The sequence below is a fragment of the Vanessa tameamea genome, chromosome 24, assembly GCF_037043105.1.
Source record: "Vanessa tameamea isolate UH-Manoa-2023 chromosome 24, ilVanTame1 primary haplotype, whole genome shotgun sequence".
Classification (NCBI taxonomy): domain Eukaryota; kingdom Metazoa; phylum Arthropoda; class Insecta; order Lepidoptera; family Nymphalidae; genus Vanessa; species Vanessa tameamea.
Genome location: NC_087332.1, coordinates 1,928,058 through 1,937,874, shown reverse-complemented (window position 1 = coordinate 1,937,874; position 9,817 = coordinate 1,928,058).

The following is a 9,817-nucleotide window of genomic DNA, read 5'->3' as shown; positions in this document are numbered from 1 at the left end:
GAAAACAATAATTTGATATCTATTACCACACTCAATTATGGTGATGGATTCTAACTAGTGATCCTTTACTTTCTGCCTCATTTACAATGAAATTATCAACACTCGCGATCCAATAATAAAAACCGTAGATTGTTGGACCCGTTGATTTAGAACCGAGCATCCGTAGGTATGCATACTAAGGGAAAATGTTCACCATCGTTTAAGACACTTACCATTTCTTACTTCGCGAAAGCGCCGCCAGCTTTGGGTATTAAGATGAAGACACAAGTTTGTTCCCTACCGGGTCAACGTAATGCCGGTTTTTATTTTAAGAATCTCATCACTTAGATTATAATTATAAGTTCTCAATATCATTAAACTTCTTTATTTTCTAGCCGATAAGAGTCATAAAGTATTATTACAAGTTCTGAGTTTCTTATTATTGGTGACAATACCCCTATAATACGAAAGGTCAGGGAGTTAAGTGGGCGACCTTTTATTTCATGACCACTTTTACTTAACATTATAATATTTATAATACACACATATATGCTTCGCAACACACATAGACTACGCAAATAGTACGTATTTCTATATATATCGTACCATTCTCACATAGTTATTCAATATACATTTATAAAGAGGGCTATTCACGCAATCTATAACCTAGGAGCCAAGGAATGATTGAGGTATAAATTTAAATAAATTAAGATATTAACGGTTGCTTCTCAATATATATTCTGTAATGTTTTGTGTGTATGGAAAAATATTAATGTTTTTATGAGAAAATGTGATTCTCATAACATTGGTACAAGGAACAAACACAATCTTGTTACTCCTGTTACTCGACTGCATAGAGTAAGTAACTCTTTCGTGGGGCAATGTATACGCTTCTACAACAGGATCCCAGAAAGCGTTCAAAATGATTCTGTTGCCAAATTAAAAAAAATTGTTAAGGGACGCTTGTGTGCTAAAGGTTACTATACAATTAGTGAGTTTATGTTTGATAGCACACCTTGGGAATGAAACGATCGCCTCCTGGCTGTTTCTATTCATATACAATTATGTATGTAATTAATTTGACAAAAAAAAAGACCCGCTGAGTTTCTTTCGCCGGTTCTTCTCAGATCAGGGTGTTCCTTTTTCCGAACCGGTGATAGTGTTTAATTTGACCATCAATAAGAAAGTGTTATGCTTCTATGTTGAATAAAGGAATTTGAGTTTGAGTTTGAAGCTCTGTTCAAGCTGTCCGATTCAGAAACAACATACCAGAACATATTAGAGAAGCCACCTCTAAATTAACTTTTAAGACTCGTCTACGTGAGCACATATTTTCAGAAGTTAGTCCTAGTTCTCTATTTAAAGCTTTATACTAAAAAGTATTTTAACCAATTAATACGATTATATTTCAGCCAACCTTGTATTTTCGACTCTAAGGGGTAAGGAGTTGACGATCCTAAGTACAGTTTACTTGGCAACCGAGTAAAGACCCCACTATTATTTTATTTTATTTTGGTTAAGCTTTTTTCTCAGATTTTAAAACAAAAGATGGAATTGGTGGAAAATAGACCAACGAGGCACTCATATCTAATATATTACCTAACTGAATATATAATCGATTTTAACTGTACATTGTTATATGGTTTTTTTTTTAGATATTATGTTTCTACGTGTAAGTTGTCTGTCTGTGTTATTATTCCTTATTTTTTGGTTGTGTTCGAAGAAATCCATTCAAGATATAAGATAGATAGATAGGGCCTGCCTTTCGTGCTAACTCATTGACATTGATATGCTCGTCCACCTGCCGATGTCATAAAAAAAAACATCCAAGTACTTCTAAATTTCATACTAATGAAAAATTTTGTAAGTATATACTTCGAATGACAGTATATTTTATTTTGGTACAACCAACCTGACATAATTAGCCAGGAGATTGATACAACATGCGTGGGCTCATTTTTTGGACAAGTACTCTCCTTTACACTGAGAGAAGTAATATCATTTATTTATTTTATAATAAACATTTATTAAATGAAATAATAAGCTTTCACTTCGAGATATTGTTATAGAATCATATACCATGCTCTAGGGATTGTGTATTGACTTTGCGGAGTCAGAGACTTTGTGTACTAAGTTTATCTCGACCCCTTGGGTCGTATCTACTTTTAGCGTTTGTGTAACGCTTTGTTGAGGTAGATAGGAATACTATTAATAATTTTCTCGTTTCAACAATAAAATAAAGAATGTATAATACTAATAAAAATAAGAGAAGCGGAAGCATTTTGCGGACTTATCTATAAACTTATGATATGGAATAAGGGATATAAATTATAAATTAGGCCCAATTGCATTATATTTGTGCAGACTTATCTGGGCAGAGGTACAACCCACTCATCGTAATATATTCTACCGCCAAGCAGCAATACTTAGTTTGCTGTGTTTTGATTTTCAATGGTGAGTGAGTCAGTGTGCCACAGTTATAATAAAATCTTAGTTTCCGAAGTTGGTTGCGCTTTGGTGATATAAGAAATAGTTAAAATTTCTATGGACGTGGCGACTACACACATCTGCCATTACTCGTACCTACCAACCGAACTTACTATTACTAGTACCTATTTTATAGAACATATATATATAAATTAATTATTTTATTTAAATGCTTTATTGACCACCATAAAGTTAATGGGACAAAAGGCGGACTTAATGCCTGAAGGCATTCTCTGCCACTCAACCTTTAGGTCAAACAGAAGAACCATGAAGGCGGTAATTAAAAATTAATTAACAATATATAACAATATATGCACATATGTTACTGTAACAGCTCGAAATACGGTAAATTTTAAGATTTTCCACTAAAACCTAAGTTTTAAGAAACCCGCAAAGGGTGTTAAAATAAGCTCCATTTTTTGTTCTTAGCGGATAAAAAATTATAATATTCCTGTATCGCTTATGTCTGTCTCGGACTCCGAAGTGTAGAGGAACCATATTATGAATAAAGTTGAAAACAAAAACTGTTACGAAGAACATGAAATGAAGAGAGAAATTCTTTTAAAAGACGTAAGGCGCTGTTTCTCATCGAACTTTGTAATGAAATTTATATTGGAATACTTCATTAAGCATTTCGATGGTCGCAATAAATCATTAACAAAGTTTCAATATTTTCGATTATTTTAACATTACTTTGGTTATGTTTGAATTTTAATCGAAATAATTCAGAAAAAAAAAATCGTTTTTTTTCCATAATTCTTAACAAGTAGCTCGCGTGGTAATTTGGCATCGATGAAAAACATGCATTTTAACGGCTTTTAAATATTCAACTGACATTTGTTTTGCCAAAGTTTGGTCGGCATCATCCCTGAATTCATTATTTTACCCACGAACTTAAACACTCTTTAATGTCACGTTACGGTTAGAAACTGTGTAAATTATACGCACGACGGACAACAACTTAGATACTAGTTAGCATTATTTTTGATACGTATTTGCATAAAATGATATCCGCAAAACGTCCTCAAGTTAAAATATCGATTTATAACTTAGATAAACTATGTCAATATTTAACTGAATATATTTTGCTTTTAGTATATTGCCATCGTTCTTCAACGCATCCCAAATACGTTTAGTTAGTTACCGATGATAGAACCATTCTTATCAAAACCCGTTTCAAAGATATAACGAACTATGTATATACTATATCGTTGAAGATGAGGTATCAGATTTAGGACATGTCCGTGCATGTCTTAATATGTGAAATCATTATTAATTAAATTTCAAGCCATTAGAGTGCTTCCTCCGTACAAATTTCCAATTTGATAGACGATATCTCTTAGGAATACAAAATATCACCGCGACTCTCCTTCGAGTGTCAGGCGATTAAGGTATATATTTTTTTACGTTGCTATTAATGACAAAGATTGTTATTTATGGCGAGTTTTGGGCGAAATTCTGCCAAACGTAGATCCGATCCACGTAGAACACCGTGATGAAACGAGATCTAAAATATATCTTTAATGAAAAGAAGAACTTTATCCAGTAGCATAATGATAACATTGTCGTGACTAACAGTTGATTTCTTCAGGTTTTTGTGACCTGTTTCCAATTCATCAAACCACAACTGAGAATGCGAATTTAATCTGATCTCATTTCACAACGAAACAAAACTGAAAACATTGCGAATATAATGTATAAATCTTATTTAGACAGCATCACATACATCACTCTGATCCCAATTGAAGTAGCTAAAGCACTTGTGTTATGGAAAATCAGAAGTAACGACGGTACCACAAACACCCGGACCCAAGACAACATAGAAAACTAATGATCTTTTTCTACATCGACTCGGCCGGGAATCGAATCCGGGGCCTCGGAGTGGCGTACCCATGAAAACCGGTGTACACACTACTCGACCACGGAGACCGTCACTTAATACTATTTATACAAAAAAATGTTTTAATAGATTTTTGTTACTAAATAACGTTAAAACGACTGAACGGATCTCAATGGAATTTGTTACAGAGATAGATCATAGTACGGAATAGCTTAAAGGTTACTTTTTTCCCTAAGATCTGCAAAATCCCCCCCTCCCTTTATATGCGGATGAAGCCATAGTAAACTAGTTATGCTATATAATTATATGTCAATATTATTTCTGATACAGACAGGTTCGTTTACCTTCAAGCACGAGTCGTTTTGTTACCAGTAACGTAAATATATCTGAATTTCGTACATTTGTGATCAGTTTGATCACCTATTTCACTTACGAATACTAAGCCTATTATTTTATTTATATTTTACGTTGTATTTTACTTATTAGGTTATTTTTAAAATAATTAGTTAACGAAGCGTTCGCATTGGGGTGCCGTTCACTGAGAGGATTTGTTTGATTTTACGCTAAAAAAACCACTTGTTGTTCTATTTATAATTAGCCGTAACGCAATCATTGAACTCATAATGAAAATTTCATATTTTTAATAATATTATATTTATTTATTTCTTCTTTGGTAAATTTACACTGCAAAATTACAAAATAATAAGAGGATAACACATGAACCAATCAAGTTTCTATTAATACAGACAAAGCAGAGGTAAAAAAGCAGAATCGCAATGAATTAAAATTAAAATTTAGAACAATTAATTGCAAAATTAAAAATAATAATAATAAATTAAATAGTTCGTAGAAATAAGAAAAAAGCATTAAATATGTAAAGAATAATTTCATTAATAAAGTTACACCAATTTCTTAATAGATTTCATATTTAGTAGATTTTGAATCGACTGCAACTAAAACAAAAATGTCTGAATAAATTAGTAAGAAATTTATTAATATATTATACGTATTCGTATAATCTGAATCACGCTATCAATATTTTCTGCAACAGTTGCTATATATACAACCAAGTATTGAACTGGAAAATATCGTGGCATACACAAATACTCGTTATCGGAGATCAAACTTGCATTTGGGTGCAGCGAAGCGGAGTATTTTAGGAATTGGTGCTATAGAAATTCAGATGTTATTTTTTAGTATTGACTATCAAATATTTCCCAATTGATTTTTTTTAAGAGGAGCTCTAATATCATCCTGTTTATTCAAATGTACTTCAATTTAAAAGATTATATTTAATACATATAATCTAACAGCGGTTCGCAATGAAGGTTATAATGAGAATCAGCAAGATTTTCAGTAGTTACTATTTTTCACCGCCTTACGGTTTAGTATTATGGTGTATTTAATATAATTGTAACGGCTTTGTCGTTCTAGTTAGGGGTCAGGTCAATTACTGTTATAATTTTAGTCAAGTGTGGTCTGCAATTATAATATAATGATTACAGTTTAACATTTGTAATTTGCACTTTGTAAATAACATCCTGTTAATCATCTCGCTTGGAGAACGTTTGGATATTATTCAGCAATGTTGTTCCAATGCGGGTTGGTGAAGAATGATTTAGTTAACAATGGTTTTGAAGAAGATGGCTGCCGGGGTGCCACAGGGCGAGATAACCTTCGCCCCGAAGGAGAGGTCCGTTGAGCCAAGAGTGGGGCACAGCACATGGGGCCGCGGATGCGTTATATTAACACGATCTCGCAGCCTCTCAGATTCGCTGCAAAGACTTTTTGTGGGTAAGAGTTCTCCATAACCCGGTTTATGGCCTAACCTTTCTGAAGGTTTCCAAAGGACTATATAACATGATATACGATATGTGCAAGTGTTGAGTAAAGTTGTCACTTCTTCCGATACTGATATAGAAGTACAGTTGGAAAATGTGGAACGTTTAAACGTAACGTTTGGATGCAACATTTTTAACGCAAACGGTGGTCTGTTTTACATATACTTGGGTCCTAAGATGTTATATACCTTGTGCCTGTAATTACACTGTCTCAATAATCAAACTAAGCAAGCGTAGTGAAGGACGCCCTGCGGCAAGGGGGAGCGACGATGTACGGGAGGTGGCTGGTAGAACATGGATGAGAAGGGCCGAAGATCGGGCTCAGTAGCGCGCCTTGGGGAACGCCTACGTCCAGCAGTGGAATAATACACGCTGATCATGAGGATAATGATGATGATGATGATGAATCATCAAACCGGAACACTACTACTATTAATACTAGGTATTGTACTGTTTGGCGGTAGATTATCTGATGAATACTACATAAAACTATAACAAAAGTTGAATAATCGTTATATTACTTTGCTTCGCCTTCGCTTAGCTGTTAAAGTGTGTTCGGTCCTTATTTTGAATTGTATAATAATCCGGGAGTGACTTAAGCAGTATGGTATACATTTTATTTTATTTTATATAAGCAGTTTATATAAATTCACGCACGTGTACCTCTGCCCTATTTTTATGAAGGCTTAAAGACTTAGTAAAATACGTGGTTTTAATATTGCTGGTAGACACGGAAGAGCTCTCGAATATGTAGAATCAGCCTTTTTCGAAAGCTTCGAAAAGGTACTTGGTTTCGTAATTTTGATATATTGGTCCAATCGTTCGTGTCTTGTACTTCAGAGTTTAAACTGTTATTACCTACTCATTATATTTGGATGCTCAATTAACAAGAGTTTAATTAAACATAATGAGGAGGCATCAGCATTAGCAGCCTGTAAATTTCCCACTGCTGGGCTAAAGGCCTCCTCTCCCTTTGAGGAGAAGGTTTGAAGCATATTCCACCACGCTGCACCAATGCGGGTTGGCGGAATACACATGTGTCAGAATTTCGATGAAATTAGATACATGCAGGTTTCCTCACGACTTTTTCTTCACCGCCGAGCACGAGATGAATTATAAACACAAATTAAGCACATGAAAATTCAGTGGTGCCTGCCTGGGTTTGAACCCGAATCATCGGTTAAGATGCACGCGTTCTAACCACTGGGCCATCTCGGCTCTTAATGAGGAGGATACGAAAATAAATTTAAACAGTTAAAAGGGATGCGGGTTTCTGCATAATTAAACAATACTTGTTGCGTATTCAAATAGAAACAAAGAAAAGCGCAATGAACGCTTACTTTACCTACGTTATGGAAGATTATGCAGCCAAAGAGAGCCGAGAGTAGCCTTAGTTCAAATCCATTGTGACAGTAACATGATCAGTATTTGGCTACACGACATTAATTTATAACGATGAAGTATTTACAAAATGAAATGAGTTTTTACAAATGAGTTTATGTGTGTGTGTTTATGTTTGTGATAAGGTATGCTTTTTTTGCTACACTATTTTTTTAATTTATTACTTCTAGCTCTTCATTTTCTTTTTGAACTATGTGTAGTAATTCTTACTTAACTAAATGTAACTTGAACAGACCTATGTTCAGAAAACATTCGACGGTTTATCAAAAGATGAAATTAAATACATCTGTCTATGAGTCGAGATGGCCCAGTGGTTAGAACGCGTGCATCTTAACCGATGATTTCGGGTTCAAACCCAGGCAGGCACCACTGAATTTTCATGTGCTTAATTTGTGTTTATAATTCATCTCGTGCTCGGCGGTGAAGGAAAACATCGTGAGGAAACCTGCATGTGTCTAATTTCAACGAAATTCTGCCACATGTGTATTCCACCAACCCGCATTGGAGAAGCGTTGTGGAATATGCTCCATACCTTCTCCTCAACGGGAGAGGAGGCCTTAGCCCAGCAGTGAGAAATTTACAGGCTGATTATATTTATATGTAAATACATATGTATGTATTCGTTATTATTTCAACATTAAAAGATAGATAAGATTGCTACCTGTATGAGAATTCGTATTTGAGATACGAACGGCGAAATGTATGAAGCGATGGAGAAATCAAATGTTTGGTCAAAATTCAATAACGATGCAATCATTTCTCCGAAAATGATATTTGACCGATTCCACGAGCTATCGGTCGAAAATTTTAAGCGACATAATTTTATAGTTGGTATATCACACGCTGTGATATGTTATGACACGATATACGCAATTTAGTTGATTATCATAAATGTGTCGTTCAATTTAATTAATCCTTATATTTGAACGTCATTTATTAATATTACAAGTAATGAAATAGTCAACATTAAATATTACCTTGTATCAATTTTAGTTGAAAACAATCTATTTTCGTCATAAATATTTTGAGCCAATCACAAAGCAGTGCTGGACATGGGTCTCACCCAATGCTGCCAAAGCTCCTTCTTTTTACCCTTAACAGGCTAGCGTTTGACCGTTGCCTTGACTGATATTAAGCATCGATACGATTTACGATGTAGAAGATACCTGTTAACTCTAGACTTGAAGACAACAAGATCCCCGATAGGTACAACTTATCGGGAAATACAGACTCAGGCAAAGTATTCCTTAGATTGGAGGTGCGAATTCCGCATCCAGTCGTGTTCTGCCACCTTCTACAAATCATCGGTCCACTCGGCTAATATATATTTCTATAAAATATTATACGCTATCAAAATATGGTCGTTTTTAACAAGCCTTTGCAAACATATACTCCTCCTAAATACGGAGTCGTAAACAGTTACGAGTTAAATATCGTTTTATCTAGTTTATTAAACTTATATACTATGCTATCAGGTATAGTGGTACCTTTAAATTATGTCTCTCAGACGTACCGTTCAATATATAATTTGCTAAGATATTCTACCGCCACACAGCACAGTATTTAGTATTTTTGTTTTTCGGTTTGAAGAGTGAATGAGCAAATATATCTTAGTTCTCACGGTTAGTGAATAATTGTGTATATTACAATCCGGTAGCGATAGATGGTTCTGATTGAAAACGTAACTTTCCTGAAACGCGCTGTCTAGATATTCGCTAAGGAGTTTAAATAAGGAACGCAGTGATAGTCAGAGATCTGCATATGATGAGCCTCGATGACTACGTTTCGCCACCTGAGTATCTCTATGTTCGCGAGCGCCGACGGAGCGCGATCCCAGCATCTGCAGGGTATTGCGCCATACCATCGGCGACCACCGGACCCAAGAGGATTACCACGCGACCTCGCTCAGCAATGACCGCTTCCTTGTCGCGGGTTGACAGGATCCACCGGCGAACATGACCTTGCTGGGCGACGGGTAAAGCCATCACAGGGACACACCACAGCGAGATCCGCCGCAGCTCCCCGATCGCTGAGGCTCGATCGCTCTGTGACGTGAACCGAACCTGGATCAGACACCACGGATAATAATCCACCCAGTGACTCGTCTGTAGTTGCAGACAGCAATGCCACCACTGTAGGGGTCCATCGCCCCGACCAGTTACCCCGGGGCCCATGCGGGTCTGCATGGACATCTCAGTAAGTGAGGAGTCAATAACCCTTAACCATCCCATATCGATAGGCCCATCCCTTGGCGCAAAGATGCCAAATA